Consider the following 19,823-nt stretch of genomic DNA (forward strand, 5'->3'; position numbering starts at 1 on the left):
GCTGCACCTCACCTCTAACAAAGTTTTCTGTGAGTTTGGACTTACTCTTTACATCCACCAGTAAGCTTTGTCCTGCTTTCTTGCCATGAGTCTTTGGGCAAAATCCAAATCTGGGGTAAACTTAAAATAAGTTAAGAAGTTATTGAGAAGGAAATAATGGTTTAATGAGAGAGAAAGGAAGCAAAGGATTTTATTGACAGATTTAGTACATTAATTTAACAATCAGAAGAGTACCCTTCATATATCTCTTTAGGACATAAAAACTTTGCTTCAAAGCATTAATACCAATATAAAAGAAAAAACAGCAATTTATCTTATTCAATGATCTAAACAGAAATATCAGTCTTGTTGTTCAGTTTTAAGCCACAAGAATTTACCATGTCTTACTTTATACTTTAGGAATTTCCAGAATAAAATGTTAAACGAGTTTTGTTTTTGCTTGGTATAAATTACAAACATCTGGCTTTTGTGTCCCAAGAGATGGGGAAGATATATATCTAATACATAAACTCATGAAACCAAACAGGAAATATATCTTTATTAGCTGGGATCCTTTTACAAAATGATGGAAATCATTTAAGAAAGTGATGTTACAGATAAAATGTCACCACACTAATCTAAGGCTATCTATCTAATGGTTTCCAAAACTCTGTGAACTTGGACAATGGAAATTAGCCCCTGAACTGATCAGTCACAAATATTTCCAGTTCTGTAGATTTCAAAAAAAGAGGGAAAAAAGTATTAAAGTTGTAACTATCTGTTAATAATTGCGTCCCTGGTTCCTTACAGGTGAGGTAGAGCTTTGCAACTTAGAATATGGAAAAGGAGAGGAAAGTAAAAAAGTACAAAGTACATTTATTATCAAAGTATGTCTACATTATACAACCTTGAGAATTTTCTCCTAACCCGCAGCCACAAAACAAAGAAATCGATAAAAAAAAACCATGTAGACACAATGTACACAGAATAAAAACCACATCATGTCCATAAGAAAATAAAAGAATAAGAATTAAAAAGACCTAATGTCGACCACCTAATATGCAATGGAATAAAAACTTCATGCAAACGGTAACCACAAGCAAATAGTGTTTCTGAACTGAAGTCTGAAAAGAGATACCCATAGTTCAGTGTAAGGCTGAGTAAGCATCGTGGAGCGGTGATCCTCGCCTCGGGCCCCGACACCCCGACCTTTCCTATCCGGACCAGTGCTTACCTCTCCATCTGAACAACAGGTTCTGCCACTTGGATAAGCCGGACTTCTCTTTGGCCTGTAAATCTCCATCTGCAGATCGTGCTCAGTCACGTTTGGTGCCTGTACTCCGCAGCTTTGATTCAGCCTGTGCCAGATCTTTCATGCTCTTCCACGCTCTCGGCAACCGGCCCGCCGCCTTGCTTTGCCTCGTTTCTTCCACATTGAATTGCCTCCAAGACCAAAGGGAAGTTACAGAGTATTACTTACAATGATTGTTTGCCAGAAAAAGTGTGGTTAACAAAGTATTTAGTTGCTTTCCTTGTTGAGTGGATAAACCAATGCTTTTAACAGACTTTTAAAGGTAGGAAGAGATCTATTTATTTATTGAGATATGGCACAGAGCAGGCCCTTTGAGCCTCGCTGCCCAGAAACACACCCCCCTCCCCAATTTAACCTTCGCCTAATCACAGGACAATTTATAATGATCAATTAAGCTATCAATCAGTCTTTCTTTGGACTGTAGGAGGAAACCGGAGCGCCTGGAGGAATCCCATGTGGTCACAGGGAGAACGTAGAAACTCCTTACAGGCAGCAGCAGGAATCGAACCCGAGTCGCAGGTACTGTAAAGCATTTTGCTTGCCACTACGCTACCGTGTCTCTGTTGAGACAGCAGCAGATAGATCTCGTATTCCAAAATACAAGCAGTGTCACAATAGGGAGATTAAAAAGGAGAGAAAGAAGCAAAGAAGGAAGGAGAAGAACGTGTGGACTACGGTATCCAGGACTTTGCAGAGGCAGGAATGGGTGGAGACAAGAAGTTTGTAAGTGACGGCAAAGGTTTTGATATCAAGGCATTTGGAGATGTGGTTGACTAACCAAAGCGCTTGATCAAAATAAAAAGTGTTGACTGGGAAATAAGCAAGTAGGAAGATTAATCAAATGGAGAAAGAGAATCCGATAAACCTTGGACAATGCAGAACAAAAATTAAAATTCAAAACAAAAAGATAAACTGCAAATGCTGCAAATCTGAAATTAAAATAGAAAATGTTAGAATTTCTCAGTAGACCAGACAGCATCGGTGGAAAGAGAAACTTAACTAATGCTTGAAGTCAGATGAAAGGACTTTGAATTGAAAGATTAACCCTGTTTCTGTTCTATTTAATCCACAGGTTGGTGTATTTAATGCTGGCAGAAGATGCAGCATCTGGTTGGATCAGGGATACACTGAGGGTTGTGAGGAAAAGCTTAGCTCATTTCTGTAAAATATGGTTTAAAAAGATTTTCTCTTTTTTTTCTGAATCGAACTGCATAACATTCATTTCCTTATATCTAGCTTTTAGATATTAATTTCCAAAGAAACCTCAGAATTTCACAGCCTGTTTTAATAAGAATAATAAATCATTCTCACACCAGAAGAGACTGTCATCTTTAGTTGCGTAACCCTGCCATTAGGCTCGCAATAGACTGCAAAGCCAGCTGACCCATATGTAGTTGCATTAACAGAATCAGAAATGAATTGCTGCTATGAAGTGTACTGCTTGCCCGATAAGATCCATCACTAAACACAACGTGCAGAACGGGCTCACTGCTTTCAAAGAGTGTACAATTCCTATAGCGCTAAGCCTTTCATATTTGTGCTTGTGCATGTCTTGTCCTTGCTGGTGAAATTCAATGCAGGGAGAATGCACAGAAATTTGGCTTCACTCAGATTTTTTCAACCAAAAAGAATCCATGATTTGTTCAAATGTTAAAAAACAAGCTTTATATATGGTCATTCTTGGTTTGAACTTAATATTTCTCTTTCTTTTGGCACATTTAGGAACTGCGTGGGTTGAAGTTGGCTTTGGGGAGGTGGGCGAGTACAGTAAGAATTTCAGCAACGCTCTTATGTTCAGTGCAAATTAAATAATAAATAAAATCTTATTGACAATAAATTTTAATCCCCAAAGGGCTGTAAAACAATTTGTAGAGGAAGTTTTAACCAGCCAAGGGTTTGAGTCAAAAATACAGCAAAATACAGGCATTAACAATTTTAAACCCCGTTCTTGTCAGATGAAATTCGCATAACAACTTTTTTCTCCAGAGACAAGTTAGCAGTTGAACTCCTTTAAGGACGTGGCTTCATTTAAAGAAAGTTTCTCTCTTTATTTTCTTTGGGTGGGGTTTTTTGGGTATTTAGAGAAATGCAGAATTAAGGAGAAGCCTTGAAAGTGTTTTTTTAATCCATTCCTTGTGAGTTTGGATATGTTCCTCCAGAACCATCCCCACACAACCTACTTAATAATCTTGCCCCAATTTTCAGTGTCCAATCACTGAACTTTCCCCTTAATTAAGATTGGCCTCTAACACCAGACATGATTACCATTTGGCTTGAACTTCTTCACACACCATCAATCCCCTCACCACATGATGATTTGTCACTTCCCTTCCCCAAGTCTTGCCTCAGAATATATATTATTGTCAGCATTGCACTACGTAATCTTGTAAACACACAAAGACTCCTACAGAGTTAAATGCAAAGTTTCTGTCAGAAACTCAGTACTCGTCCATAGACTATATGCCCCCCAAAAGAAATTACTTATGAAATGGCCTCATTGTAAAAATCCTGAAAACCTGCTGTGATATCAGACCACCCCACCTACCTAAAAGCCAGGCTGATCATAATCAAGACAATAGGCAGGTTGTGCAAATTCTGAGAGCAGTACACCGAAACTGGAGAGGCATGCAGGTGCTGAAACAGCTACTGTTCATGATCAGACATGGTTGAAGGAGGAGGCCTGAGGCAAGGGAGACTTTCCGCGGTAGATGTAGATGTCAGAAAGCCTAAAATGAAATTGAATTACTCATCTGTCTGGTCCCATGATCCATTTCTCAGGAAGTCTGGCCTAACAGGGGTGGCACAGTAGTTTAGTGGTTGTCACAATGCTTTGCGGTTCAGGCGACCGGGGTTCAATTCTCACTTCAGTCTGTAAGGAGTTTGTAGGTTCTCCCTTTGACCGTGCGGGTTTCCTCCGGGAGCTCCGGATTACTCCCACAGTCCAAAGACTTACCAGTTGGTAGGTAGTTAATTGGTTATTGTAAATTGTCCCGTGGTTAGACTAGGGTTAACTCAGAAGCTGCTGTGCGGTGCAGCTTGAAGGGCCAGAAGAGCCTATTCTACACTGTAATCCAATAAATAATCAAACAAACAGGAAACCTGTAACTGGTTGCTGGTTTAAGATGTCGCTACCAAAGGTGTGTGACAGATGACTGGTAAATCGTAAGGCAAGAGATTTGACTAAGAACATTACTTGTAGCATCTTTTCTGAAGCAAATTGTGGTGAACTATCACCGCAGACAGTGAGGAGGCAGGCAGAGGCAAGGCTGGTTTGGGGGATAGGCCATGCTGGGGCATTGCGAGGGGCAATATGTTCGAGCTGGGGTCGTAGACGGAGTTCGTATCGCTGCCAGTGACACAGTGAGTGTTTTGGAGAGGAATCGATGTGGAAGAGTTTCGATAGCCCTCTACCTAACCTGGGTGTGAGGGGGTGAGATGGAGAATGGCTTTGGGCTGGGTGGCCCAAGCAATCAGGGTGTCTGGATCTGGGTCCAGAAATGTGGCACTACCTAGTGCTTGGACGATCTAAGCATTGGCTCAGATAGACTGGAAGCCCAAGTGTCGGGTACAGAAGCAACGGTCAGGCTGATTCCACTCACTCCCCGCGAGTGTTTATTTCTTTCTGCATGGCGATGAGGCTGTGACCTGATCTGGCTGCTGTGTGTTTGTGGCCCACTGGTGCAGTGTACCGGAGACTGAGGCTTGGGCCTACTCCAGCTGCTCCGGAATGGATCTGGGTCTCAGTCTGGTTCAGGATGCTGTTGGCTTGCTTGTATTGTTTGCATGATGTGCGGGTTTTTCCCCATCTTTCTCTGTACAGTGGTTTTCGGTCTTTTTTTAAATTGGGTTGTTTGGGTTTTTTGCTTTTGGGGCTCCCTGTAAGCAGACAAATTTCAAGGTGTACAATTTATACTTTTATGGATTGGAAATGTACTCTGAATCTTTGAATCTTGAATGACTTTGATTCATTTTGCAGGCAGATTCTAGCATGCAAGTAGAAGAAAGAACAACATATCCTTCCCGTCATTCCAGAACAGGGAAGAGCAGTAAGTCAGTGGGATCAGGGAGGGTAATGAATACCCATATTTGATCTGTGTGAAGGGCTCGACCAAATAAAACAGCTTTGCATTTGAGCCAGTTCCCATTGTCGATGTTATCTCATCAGATAGCAGCAGAAAGCTGTTCAGTGAATACAGAATATACATTTGCAATAGAAGATGGAGGAGAATAAAATGTAAAGATCCAAACATACTTATCACTGTCTTCACTAACGAGGGGTATCACTGTTTAAAGTCTTCTGTTCTGCCTGAGATATCAGTCGGTTTGGTTATTTTTTAAACATTTATCTGATTTCAGTGTAGCCTTTTGTAATAGCACCAGCGTTCAAATAAAAATTGTGAAATCATAGTATGGATAATGATGTGATAAAAATGTAATACTCTTATCTGACAGACCTCACCAAACAATTTGAGTACAAGTCAAAATTCTCCAAGACACTTGAAGTTACACCTGAAACCTGCAGGAAGTTTTCTTGAATCTCCACTCTTCCTGCTTTGTCTGTCTCCAACAGCTCCTCACGAATCCCATACTATACTCAATAGTTTAGGGTTCTTGAACTAGTACTTGGTTGGCAAAAATCATGTCAGAGAGTCGTCAGGATGGGGTGATCTCCTCTAGGGATTCATTATTGTCAGCACGTTACTGCATATCTTCATAAACACATAGAGACTCGTTGGGAGTTCAATGGAAAATTTCTCCTCCAGAGTCTGCACTTCTGCATTCCTCTCCAAGGGAAGGAAGGATCATTTGACCTCAGCAATCTTAAGAATTTGACTCACTGTTAAATATTGTGAAAATCAAATAAGTTATGATTGAAATTTTAGTAGCATACTAAGTCACATTTACTGCTTAGCTCTAAAAGCATCATTTTATGCATATTTTATTTCCCCCATACCTTAAAGTATAATGGATGTCATTAGTTTTAATCTGTTAAATTGTTTATGATATTGCAGCCCTCACTTAGTCATATTTGGAAATTAGATATTTTATGTAGGTCAATGTACTTTAAAAAAAATTGAGCTATCTTGGTTTTATTTAAGTTGATTTGTTGATGACATCACAATTGCTGGAGGTTAGAGATCCTAATTATGGATGGCGTGGTAGTGCAGTGGTCAGCACAACACTTTACAGTACAGATGACTGGGGTTCAATTCCCACCACTGCCTGTAAAGAGTTTGTACATTCTCTCCGTGGCTGCATGGGATTCCTCAGGGTGCTCTGGTTTCCTCCCACAGTCCAAGGGCCTGATTGTCATTGGTAAGTTGTCATGTGTTTAGGCTAGGATTAAATCAAGGGATTGCTGGGTGACATGCTCGAAGGACCAAAAGGGCCTATTCCATGCTGTATCTAAATAAAATTAAAAGTAAAAATTACACCAGGGATTGAAAGAGGGGAATTGTTACTAACAAAATTATCATTGAGGAAGTCTTTCCAAATTTGGAGGCAAGAGGTATATGTCCACCACAGATGCAAAACTTGAATCCAAGGTAATTGCCCTTTGTTTTTGTTTTAAAAGTAAACAATTTGGTATTTATATTATTTAGTGAAAGTTCTGGGCTTCATGTCTGAGGACTCAGTTTCATTCTAAATGCTATTTGCTTACTTTAATTGTTTGCACAATTTGTTGTTTTTCTCTCTATGCATTGGGTGTTTGACAGTCTTTTTGTTTCAAAGAAACATAGAAAGCTAGTGTAATTACAAAAGACTACATGGAAATCACATCTTCTTTCTTTATGAGTTCTTTTGGATGTCTTTGTTTTGTGGCTGCCCATAAAGAGCCAAATCTCAAGGTTGTATAATGTGTACATACTTTGATAGTGAATATATTTTGAACTTTGATATCTTGTGTATAGTGATGTGAAAACTGTATAGCTTGTCAAGTTTTATTGTATAATAGATTTTGAAAAAGAGGGAAAAATTACCGAAGTTGTGCTCAATGTCCATTGAAAATTCTGATGGCGGAGGGGAAGAAGCTTATCCTGAAACACTGAGTGGGTGTCTTTGAGCTCCTGTACCTCCTCCTTGATGGTAGCAGTGAGAAGTGGGCATGTCCTGGGTGATGGGGCTCATTAATGATGGATGCTGCCTTTTGAGGCATTGCTTCTTGAAGATGTCCGGGATACTACAGAGGCTAGTAGAGTTTGCAACTTTCTGCAGCTTTATCAAATCCTGGCCATGTCATGGAATTCCAAACATGGGGTGCAAGGACCACTTGCTTAATGGTGTTGGTTCCAGGCGTAAAAAAGTTTGGGAGCCCACAGAGACAGCAAAAAAACATTGCTGTTGTAAACCATTCAACAGTATCAGTGCGATACGTACCTACAAGTCTCTTGACAGATCAGTGATTTAATTTTTTAGTATTCTTTTGATAATGCCAGCACAGGAGCAAAGTTATTCAGAGAAACCTGAGATGAATTTTATCAACTATTTTCAATCCTTTTCTGATGTGGAATGCAGATTCAAATGAGATTTAAGGATGAAGCATTTTTTTTGCCATCCAAAGAACCAGAGTGCTGATTCCCATTGCAAACTGAAAAGACTTACAATAATTGACTGGGGAATTATATTTGTGACTCTGCAGTAGAAGGCACAATGAGACTCAGTTTTCTTTCAATGGCAGCTCGTGGGAGCAGAAGTAAACAAGGATGAAACTGTCATAACAAAGGAAGAATCACCTGATTTATAAGACAGAATGGATGAATGTAAACACATTTGTGAATGTACTGTTGTATGCCTTTGAAATGCATTTGCATGGTACCTTTCATGATTGGGAACACCACAGATGATTTCCCATTTATGGAGTTTTCCCTCTGTTGTAGGAATTATTGCAGTTAATTTGCATATAACAAACCCCCATTAGCAACATTATAACACTGGATATATGATCTGCTTTATTGATGTCAGTAGCTCTCAACCAAATTGCAGGATCTTGGGCAAAAGAGTATTGGGGTATACTATAATGATACATTCAGTTCTTACAGATAGTCATGACATAGAAGCATGGAAAACCTACAGCGCAATACAGGCCCTTCGGCCCACTAAGTTATGCCAAACATGTCCTTACCTTAGAACTACTTAGGCTTACCCATAGCCCTCTATTTTTCTAAGCTCCATGTACCTATCCAGGAGTCTCTTAAAAGACCTTATCGTTTCCACCTCCACCACCGTCGCCGGCAGCCCATTCCACATGCTCACCACTCTCTGAGTAAAAAACTTACTCCTGACATCTCCTCTGTACCTACTTCTAAGAACCTTAAAACTGTGCCCTCTTGTGCTAACCATTTCAGCCCTGGGAAAAACCCTCTGACTGTCCACATGATCAATGCCTCTCATCATCTCACACACCTCTATCAGGTCACCTCTCATCCTCCATCGCTCCAAGGAGAAAAGGCCGAATTCACTCAACCTATTCTCATAAGGCATGCTCCCCAATCCGGCAACATCCTTGTAAATCTCTGCACCCTTTCTATGGTTTCCACGTCCGTCCTGTAGTAAGATAACCAGAACTGAGCACAGTACTCTAAGTGGGGTCTGACAAGGGTCCTATATAGCTGCAACATTACCTCTCGGCTTTTAAACTCAATCTCACGGTTGATGGCCAATACACTGTATGACTTCTTAATCACAGAGTCAACCTGTGTAGCAGCTTTCAGAGTCCTATGGACTCGGACCCCAAGATGACTCTGATCCTCCACACTGCCCAGAGTCTTACCATTAATGCTATATTCTGCCATCATATTTGATCTACCAAAATGAACCACCTCACAATTATCTGGGTTGAACTCCATCTGCCACTTCTCAGCCCAGTTTTGCATCCTATCAATGTCTCGCTGTAACCTCTGACAGCCCTCCACACTATCCACAACACCCTCAACCTTTGTGTCATCAGCAAATTTACTAACTCATCCCTCCACTTCCTCATCCAGGTCATTTATAAAAATCACAAAGAGTAGGAGTTCCAGAACAGATCCCTGAGGCACACCACTGGTCACTGACCTCCATGCAGAATATGACCCGTCTACAACCACTCTTTGCCTTCTGTGGGCAAGCCAGTTCTGGATCCACAAAGCAATATCCCCTTGGATCACATGCCTCCTTATTTTCTCAATAAGCCTTGCATGGGGTACCTTATCAAATGCCTTGCTGAAATCCTTATACACTACATCTTCAGCTTTACCTTCATCAATGTGTTTAGTCATATCCTCAAAAAATTCAGTCAAGCTTATAAGGCACAACCTGCCTATGACAAAGCCATGCTGACTATTCTTAACCATATTATACCTCTCCAAATGTTCATAAATCCTGCCTCTCAAGATCTTCTCCATCAACTTACCAACCACTGAAGTAAGACTCACTGGTCTATAATTTCCTGGGCTATCTCTACTTTCTTTCTTGAATAAGGGAACAGCATCCGCAACCCTCCAATCCTCTGGAACCTCTCCCGTCCTCATTGATGATGCAAAGATCATTACCTGAGGCTCAGAAATCTCCTCCCTTGCTTCCCACAGAACCTGGGGTACATCCCGTCCGGTCCTGGTGACTTATCCAACTTGATCCTTTCCAAAAGCTCCAGCACATCCTCTTCCTTAGTATCTATATACTCAAGCTTTTCAGTCATCCTTACAATCACCAAGATCCTTTTCTGTAGTGAATACTGAAGCAAAGTATTCATTAAGTACCTCTGCTATCTCCTCCGGTTCCATACACACTTTTTCACTGTCACACTTCATTGATCCTATTATCTCATGCCTTATCCTCTTGCTCTTCACATACCTGTAGAATGCCTTGGTGTTTTCCTTAATCCTGTCCACCAAGGCCTTCTCATGGCCCCTTCTGACTCTCCTAATTTCATTCTGAAGCTCCTTCCTGCTCGTCTAATAATCTTCTAGATCTTTATTATTACTTAGTTTTCTGAACCTTTCATAAGCTCTTCTTTTCTTCTTGACTAGATTTACAACAGTCTTTGTACACCACAGTTCCTGTACCCTACCATCCTTTCCCTGACTCATTGGAACATACTTATGCAGAACTCCATGCAAATATCCCCTGAACATTTGCCACATTTTCTTCCATACGATTCCCTGAGAACATCTGTTTCCAGTTTATGCTTCCAAGTTCCTGCCTGATAGCCTCATATTTCCCCTTACTCCAATTAACCACTTTCCTAATTTATCTGCTCCTATCTGTCTCTGATGCTATGGTAAAGGAGATGGAATTATAATCACTATCTCCAAAATGCTCTCCCACTGAGAGAACTGACACCTGACCAGGTTCCTTTCCCAATACTAGATCAAGTACAGCCTCTCCTCTTGTAGGCTTATCTACATATTATGTAAAGAAACCTTTCTGAACACATCTAACAAACTCAACCCTGAACTCCTCACTTTAGGGAAATGCCAATCAATATTTGGGAAATTAAAATCCCCCACCACAACAGCCCTGTTATTATTACTAGAATCTGTCTCCCTATCTACTCCTACTTGGATGCTACTTAGATAAAAAACATTGTCTTAAAGGAAGAAAGCGGATGGTAGTTGTGGAAGGAAAGTATTTTGCCTGGAGGTCAGTGACTAATGGAGTGCTGCAGGGATCTGTCCTGGGACCCCTGCTATTTGTGATTTTTATAAATGATCTGGATGTAGAGGCCAAAGGATGGGTGAGTAAGTTTGCAGATGACATGAAGATTGGAGGAGTTGTGGATGGAGCTGCAGGTGGTCGAAGCTTACAAGAGGATACAGTCAGGATGCAAAGTTGGGCAGAAAAGTGGCAGATGGAGTTCAATCTGGATAAGTGTGAGGTGATGCATTTTGGAAGGACAAACCAGAAGACTGAGTACAGGATTAATGGTCAGTTTCTTAAGAGTGTGCATGAACAAAGAGACCTTGGGGTTCAAATCCATACATCCATCAAAGTCGCTGCGCAGGTTGATAGGGTAGTTAAGAAGGCCTATGGGATGCTAAGCTTCATTAACAGGTGGATTGAGTTCAAGAGTAGAGAGGTCATGTTGCAACTCTACAAATCTCTGGTGAGACCACACTTAGTGTTCAATTCTGGTCACCTCATTATAGGAAGGATGTGGAAGCTATGGAGAGGGTGCAGAGGAGATTTACCAGGATGTTGCCTGGTTTGGAGAACAAGTCATATGAAGCAAGGTTAGCAGAGCTGGGACTTTTCTCTTTGAAGCATAGAAGAATGAGAGGGGACTTGATAGAGGTCTACAAGATTATGAGAGGCATATATAGGGTGGATAGTCAGTACCTGTTTCCCAGGGCACCGATAGCAAAGGGCATATGTACAAAATTAAGAGAGGGAAGTTTAAGGGAGACATCAGGGGTAAGTTTTTTTACACAGAGGGTTGTGAGTGCCTGGAATGACTTGCCAGGGATGGTGGTGGAGGCTAAAACATTAGGGGCATTTCAGAGACTCTTGGGCAGGCACATGGATGAAAAAAAATAGAGGGTTATGGGGTAGTGTGGGTTTAGTACTTTTTTTTAAGGATTATATAGGTTGGCACAACATGGAGGACTGAAGGGCCTGTACTGTGCTGTAGTGTTCTATGGTTCTATGGTTCCTCGATGTCTCTGTTACTATTGTGTGGTCTATAAAAAACACCCAGTAGAGTTATTGACCCTTTCCTATTCTTAACTTCCACCCACAGAAACTCTGTAGACAATCCCTCCATGACTTCCTCCTGTTCTGCAGCCGTGACACTATCTCTAATCAGCAGTTCCATGCCTCCAGCTCTTTTGCCTCCCTCCCTGTCCTTTCTGAAACAGCTGAAGTCGGGCACTTGAAGTAGCTATTTCTGCCCCTGCACCATCCAAGTCTCTGTAATGGGCTCAACACCATAGCTCCAAGTACTGATCCACACTCTAAGCTCATCTGCTTTGTTCATAATACTCCTTGCACTAAAATAGACACATCTTAAACCATTGGGCTGAGCGCGTCTCTTCTCTATCACCTGCCTATCCTCCCTTTCACACTGTCTGTTTGTGAGCCAACCTCCCTTTGCTCTCTGTCACTTCAGTTCAGTTACTACCCCCCAGCAATTCTAGTTTAAACTCTCCCCAATAGCCTTAACAAACCTCCCCGCCAGGATATTGGTCCCCCTGGGATTCAAGTGCAACCTGTCCTTTTTGTACAGGTCACACCTGCCCCAGAAGAGGTCCCAATGATCCAGAAATCTGAATCCGCGCCCCCTGCTCCAATCCCTCAGCCACACATTTATCCTCCACCTCACTCTATTCCTATAGTCACTGTCGTGTGGCCCAGGCAGTAATCCTGAGATTACTACCTTTGAGGTCCTGCTTCTCAAGTTCCTTTCTAACTCCCTGTAGTCTGTATTCAGGGCCTCCTCCCTTCTCCTATCTATGTTGTTGGTCCCAATATGTACCACGACCTCTGGCTGCTCTCCTTCCCACTTCAAGATATCATGGATGCGATCAGAAACATCCTGAACTCTGACACCTGGGAGGCAAACTACCATCCGTGTTTCTTTTCTGCATCCACAGAATCGCCTGTATTCCCCCCTAACTATAGAGTCCCCTATTACTGCTGCCATCCTCTTCCTCTCTTGCTCTTCCCTCTCCTGACCGACTGTTGCCCACTTATCTATCTCCTGTGGTCCCAGCGTGACCAACCTATAGCTCCTCTCTGTCACCTTCTCACATTCTCTGACCAGACGAAGGTCATCACGTTGCATCTCCAGTTCCCTAACTCGGTCCCTAAGGAGCTGCAGCTCAACGCACCCGGTGCAGATGTGGCCATCTGAGAGGCTGGGAGTCTCCAAGACTTCCCACTTCTGACACCGAGCACGGAACACCGGCCTCACACGCATACTTCCTGTCTGTATTCTACACAGATAACCTACCTCGCCTCGACCCTTTATCACTGAAGCTCCATTGAGCCAAAGCCTTCCTACTCTGTCTGCCTCTACTCTGACGCTTGGTGTATAAATCTGTTTTCTTTTTAAACTCCTCTCGCTGTTCTCGCTGGCTGACCTCCATACACTTGCGCAGTCATGCCCCGTTCAAACTGCTGAAGAAAAAAAAATGACCAAGGTTATTTAAATATTTGTAGGATTGGACGCACAGCTCTTCAACGTAATATTTCATCCAAAAGCTACATCATTCTGGATGTAGTGATCAAATGTCAGGTATTATACTAGAACCCACAAATTCATGACGTTTCTGGTTTAAAATGCTGCTGGTGAACTTCAGTGACTTCTGGTTGGTAGCTAACGAAACAAGGAGAGCAACTAAGTGCTTTGTTAACCACACTTTTTCTGGCAAATGATCATTGCAAATAATTGTCTGTATCTTCCCTTTGGACTTGGAGACAATTCGAAGTGGCAGAACTGAGGTGAGGAGCGGCAGTGGATTTGTCAGCAAGAGCATAGAAGAGTGGGCACCGGCCAGATCGAGGCCGCAGTGTCCGGGCTCCAGAGTGTATTCACGTGACTGAGCACAATGCTCAGATGGAGATTTACAGGCCAAATCGAGGTGGCGAAATCCAGCGTATCCAAACAGCAGAATCTGTTGTTTGAACAGAGTTTTAAGCGCCAGGCCAGATTGTAAAGGTCAGGGTGTCAGAACCCAAGGTGAGGGATGAGCCAGTTCAGATCGTGGCTCCACCACATGTACTCAACTCTGTACTGAATTATCTAACTCTCTTTAGACTTTTTCAGAAACACTATTTTCCTTGCAGTTACGTTCCACATGATTTTTTTTTCAATGCACATTGAGTGTTCAATGATCTTTTTTATATATATGTTTCTTGTTGGAGTTCTGTCTTTGTTTTATGGTAGCCTGTTAGGAGAGGAATCTCAAGGTTGTATAAGGTATAAATACTTTGAAATTAGAGTGGGTTTTCACTGACTGGTCCGAGTCAGTGAACTTGGTTTATCACTTGGCCATTAACTAGTTATATCCATCAGGGACGTGAGTGCAATTGGAAATAGAATTGGTTAATTATTAGTAAATGCAGAGAGATACAGTGAAAAGCTTTTGCTTGCATGCGACCCAGACAGATCAGTCCAGATATAAGTACATTGAGACAGTACAAAAGAAAAAAAAGCCCAATATAAAATATACTGTCACAATGATAGAGAGAGTATTGTGCATGCAGACAGGTAAACAGGCACTTATTGTGGGACAATAGCATTTTATTTATTGATTTATCTACAGGAAATTTCACATTTTCATTTTCATCTTTTAAAGTTCAAAGTTCACAGTTCAAATTAAATTTATTGTTAAAGTACCAATATGCCACCAAGTACTACACTGTGATTCATTTTCTTGCAGGTATTCACAGTAGAACAAAGCAATGCAATAGAAATCAATGGAAAAACTATGCTGACAAGCAACCAGTGTGCAAAAGAGGACAAGCTGTGCAAATACAAAGAAAAATAATAATAAAATAAATAATACTGAGAACATGAGCTGTAGAGTCCTTGAAAGTGAGTCCATAGGTTATGATTGGAAATCAGTTCAGTGTTCTAGTATAGTGAAGTTACCCATGTTGTTTTAGGAGCCTGGTGGTTGATGGTTAATAACTGTTCCTCAACCTTGTGGTGTGAGACTTAAGGCTCCTGTACCTTCTTCCCGATGGTAGCAGTGAGAAGAGAGCATGTCCTGGATGAGGGGGTGGTCCTTAATGCAGGCTGCTTTTCCAGAATCCCCCCTCTGAAATGAAAGTTAGATAGACAGTTCACAATGATTGTTATTCTACGTGATGCCCTACTTAAACTCTCAATTCAAGTCCTCCCAAAACATTCTGATGAAGAATTGAATGTGTGATACTCCATAATGCAGATCAATAGTGACTAACCTTGATATCTATTCAGCTGTCCACACAATTAATCTTGTACACATTAATTGTGTAGTTTATTCCCTCCCTAATGTTAGTATGCAGCCTAGATCTGCTATGAGACAACAATAAAACTTTTATAGTGATAAATAATTTACACTTGCAAGGCGAGTACACTATGCAGCTTCTGAGCTTGTCCTACTATGCATTTCCATTTGCCCACAGTTGAGTTATATCCTTAAGAGACTTGCAAGAAAAAATATATGTAGAAATGATTTTTGAATATTTCAATTCGCCAGTATCCACCTTCGGGGGAGCAGTTTCAAGACCTCTTCCACTTTCTTCATCCACAAAATTAATATTGGATAAAAAGCTGGTGGCCCAGAACAGATCCTCAAGGAACAACACGAGCCACATTGTCTTAATCAAATATCTACACTTTAACCCCAATTTCTTGTGCAGTAACTAGGCAACTAATTACCCACCAGCGGCACAAGGTTACCTCCAAAGCCCTGGGAAATTATTGGTCAAAATGCAACAGATATGGATTCATTAAGCCAAGCCCTGACTCCCTCCTTTAGTTGGAAAACAGCTTAAAAAAATCCATCACTTTACTTTGTTACAATCTCCCTTCCTTCTTTAGTTTCCCCTGCTCCACCATCCCCCTTTCCCTTTCATGAAATGCTACATATATTTAAGGAGCTTGATAAGAAAAAGCTTTGCAGTTAAAGCAGACATTTTGGGTAATTAAACAGCATACACATAACAAACATGAAAAATATGTTGCTAGTCAGAACAGGCTGAAAAGATTGGGTATCAGAGTGGAGATAAGTCTCTACCAAAGGAAGTGTAAGATGCTCCTCTCATCCGCTAGCCCACAGGTCACCCTCGGGCAAGGTGCGTCACCTACCTAGCCGTCTAATCAGCATCATGTGAAGCAGCCATGAAGGGTGGTGGATTGTCGTATGAGTAGTTGGTGCCAATCACAAATCCTGGTTATGCCACCACTGACACCAGACGGACAGTCTCTAAAGAGTATTGATAATGGCTGGGGTCACACACCTTGTAAAGACACTGTCCAGAGGAAGGCAATGGCAAACAATTTCTGTAGAAAAAGTTGCCAAGAGCAGTCATGGTCAAGACTATGACCACCTATGTCACATGACATGGAATCTCATGATGATGGCGATGAGTCTGAAAAGAGTCCTGGGGATCTCCGTGCCACATTATCCTTCACCAATGGCTTCTACTGCAAGGCTGCATCAGTAACTTAGAGTGCTTTGCTCATTTACGTGATTGCTTGTCTACCCTGAGCTGAGCTCACAGTTCATTGTCACGCTGCCTTATCAGAAGGCCCACTCATATGTGACTAATCACACATAAAGAGCGGCAGCCTGCACCTATTAAAAGGTGTCTACTGTGTTTGCATCAGGTCCAGATGGAGGACCGTGAATCAGTCTGTTCCAGGAGCAGTGCCTGTTACGGCCACCCAGGAGAGAGCAGAGGGATGGCGGGCATGCTGGAATTAGCGCTGGTTTGGGGGTTGCCCCCTGCAGACCGGCTTTCCTGTCGATGCTGGTCTCCGCTATTTGTTCCCTGGATGTCAAGCTGGATTTACAGTGCCAAATGAGGAATTGCTGCAGATCTGTACTAGCAGATACGTGGCAACAGCCCACCATTCTTCAGGCCATGCCACTCTGCGACGTGAGTTAATCTTATTTTTGTGATGTATGTGCTGTGTGCTGTGTCCACTGTATGTAGTGTGTTTTTTCACCTTGATCGAGAGGAACACTTCTGTTAGCTGTATACACATCCATGATTGAATGGCAATTCAACTTGAACTTGAACTTGAAACAATGTGGAAGAAAGTTCTGCTCATGAATGGGGAGCGGAAGAGTAACACGTTCAACACACAGTGCATTATATGGTCTCCAGACAATCTTTTGCTTATGTAACTGTGAACAAAGTCACTAGAAACACGCAGCTGGTAGATATGCAAGTCATAAAAACCTTTAATTGGGACACACACAAATTGGCAGCCTTCGGAGTCACAAGAAAGAGAGAGTGAGAGGAAGAGAGAGTGAAAGAGAGAGGGGGAGGGAGAGAGGGAAGGAGAGGGAGAGAGAGACAGGGTGAGAGTGAGAAAAAGAGAGTGAGAGGAGAGAGGGGATGGAGAGCAGGGAGGGAGAGAGAGAGGAGGAGAAAGAGAGCGAGAGAGGGAGAGAGAGGGAGAGAGAGGAGGAGAAAGAGAGTGAGAGAGGGAGAGAGAGGGGAGGGAGAGAGGGAGAGGGAAGGAGAGGGAGAGGAAGAGAGGAAGTGAGAGAGAGAGAGACAGGAAGAGAGTGAGAGAGAGAAGGAGAGAATGAGAGTGGGAGATGTGAAGAGAAAGAGAGAGAGAGAGAGACAGAGAGATTGATTCATGATCCAACATTACAGCACATTTTAATATATTAAGGAACAAAGGTAATGGGGCAATTTCTACAGTTACAATGCCCTCATAATGCTTCTTTTGAATTAAATGCACTTTTTCGAATTCCTGGATCTTCCCACCAACACACCCAAAATTAGTGTTAATTACAGTGGTCTCTGAGTCGTGTTCATGTGTTGATTGCATTCATGCATATGCAGACATCTCAAGCCAATTGGATGTTTCATGTTCCAAACTGCATTTCCCAACAGAGCTGAATTTTAAATTGAATCTATGATCCATATTCAGGTATGAAGGTTAATACTTGCTATATTGCATCTCCAAAGTATGCCCTAACATTAGGTGACAGGACCCAAGCTAAGGATTCTGTGCAGCAAAAATCTCCAATGAGCCCATTGCATGGTCAAGATCAGTAACTGCTGTAACCCACCAACATGCCATTATCTTCAGACACTTGTTTGTGTTCTTCATCCTCAGCACTCAGCTACCAGCAAACTCTGTCAAACTAAATCTTTCAATTTACACTTGAAGTGTGAATCTCTCTGGCCAATCGGTCTATATTACCCATTTCTAATTGACCCTAGGTGACCATTCAGATGGCAGTTCACAGTCAACAGCAGGCTGGGTAAAAACAAGAACATTTTTTAAAAAGCCTTTAAGAATACAATTCAGTAGTGTTGTATTACCATAGTCTGCATCTAGCCAGTGGTCATATTAAAAATTGCCTGGAGCAAAATATTCAGTTTCTCTCAAAAATAAAAAGAGTAAAGTGTTGTGGGCATTGATTTAAGGAAGGAGATGTATTATGCAAACACTGGGCTCCAAAGATGTAAAATATTTATTAAAAAATTCACTGCTAAAAGTATTCAGTGAACGGTAATTAATTTATTGGATATAAATAGTAAAGTCTTTTCATTGAAATGTTCCCTTACCAGATGTTCATGTACAATTTTAAACACAATTCAGATAAAGCTATACACTTGTATTATTTCCTTGTTAACAATAATTTATATTTTAATAAAAAGAATTAAAAATCTTTTAAATTGGATGTTTTCTTCCAATCCATTATGATTGGAAACAAGTGAGAGAGGTGAAATAGTCACTCAGAATCATAGAGTTATTCAACTCAGAAACCAGCCCTTCAACCCAACTCAACCATGCAGACCAAGTTGGCTACCTGAACAAGTTCCATTTTCCTGCATACACCCCTAAACCTTTCCTATCCATGCACTTGTCCAAGCATCTTTTAAACTTCTTTAAATCTGAATCTTTAAAATTGCATTTGAACTGTAATTGATGGCTCCGGAAGAAGATGGAACCAGCAAACAATGCTACTATAGGCGACGTCCTCAAGAAGGTTCACAAAGCCACTCCTTATCACTCATATAAAAAGCCAGTTAATCACTCATATGAGTGAGGTTGATGTTCTGGAGTATGTTGATATTAAGGGAGAGGAGGTGTTGGAGTTGTTAAAATACATTAGGATGGATAAGTCCCCGGGGCCCGATGGAATATTCCCCAGGCTGCTCCACGAGGCGAGGAAAGAGATTGCTGAGCCTCTGGCTAGGATCTTTATGTCCTCGTTGTCCACGGGAATGGTACCGGAGGATTGGAGGGAGGCGAATGTTGTCCCCTTGTTCAAAAAAGGTGGTAGGGATAGTCCAGGTAATTATAGACCAGTGAGCCTTACATCTGTGGTGGGAAAGCTGTTGGAAAGGATTCTTAGAGATAGGATCTATGGGCATTTAGAGAATCATGGTCTGATCAGGGACAGTCAGCATGGCTTTGTGAAGGGCAGATCGTGCCTAACAAGCCTGATAGAGTTCTTTGAGGAGGTGACCAGGCATATAGATGAGGATAGTGCAGTGGATGTGATCTACATGGATTTTAGTAAGGCATTTGACAAGGTTCCACATGGTAGGCTTATTCAGAAAGTCAGAAGGCATGGGATCCACGGAAGTTTGGCCAGGTGGATTCAGAATTGGCTTGCCTGCAGAAGGCAGAGGGTTGTAGTGGAGGGAGTACATTCAGATTGGAGGGTTGTGACTAGTGGTGTCCCACAAGGATCTGTTCTGGGACCTCTACTTTTCGTGATTTTTATTAACGACCTGGATGTGGGGGTAGAAGGGTGGGTTGTCAAGTTTGCAGATGACACAAAGGTTGGTGGTGTTGTAGATAGTGTAGACGATTGTGAAGATTGCAGAGAGACATTGATAGGATGCAGAAGTGGGCTGAGAA

General features: G+C 41.8%; 1 long non-coding RNA gene across 1 annotated transcript in view; it reads left to right on the top strand.

Moving 5' to 3' along the window:
- Positions 1-2,523, top strand: part of LOC140737625 (uncharacterized) — a 53,433-nt gene extending 50,910 nt beyond the window's left edge. The window contains exons 2-3 of the long non-coding RNA XR_012101202.1: positions 1,716-1,810; positions 2,364-2,523. This is a non-coding gene — a long non-coding RNA (uncharacterized lncRNA). The remainder of the gene's footprint in view (positions 1-1,715; positions 1,811-2,363) is intronic.
- Positions 2,524-19,823: the final 17,300 nt, after the last annotated feature.

The sequence above is a fragment of the Hemitrygon akajei genome, chromosome 2, assembly GCF_048418815.1.
Source record: "Hemitrygon akajei chromosome 2, sHemAka1.3, whole genome shotgun sequence".
Classification (NCBI taxonomy): domain Eukaryota; kingdom Metazoa; phylum Chordata; class Chondrichthyes; order Myliobatiformes; family Dasyatidae; genus Hemitrygon; species Hemitrygon akajei.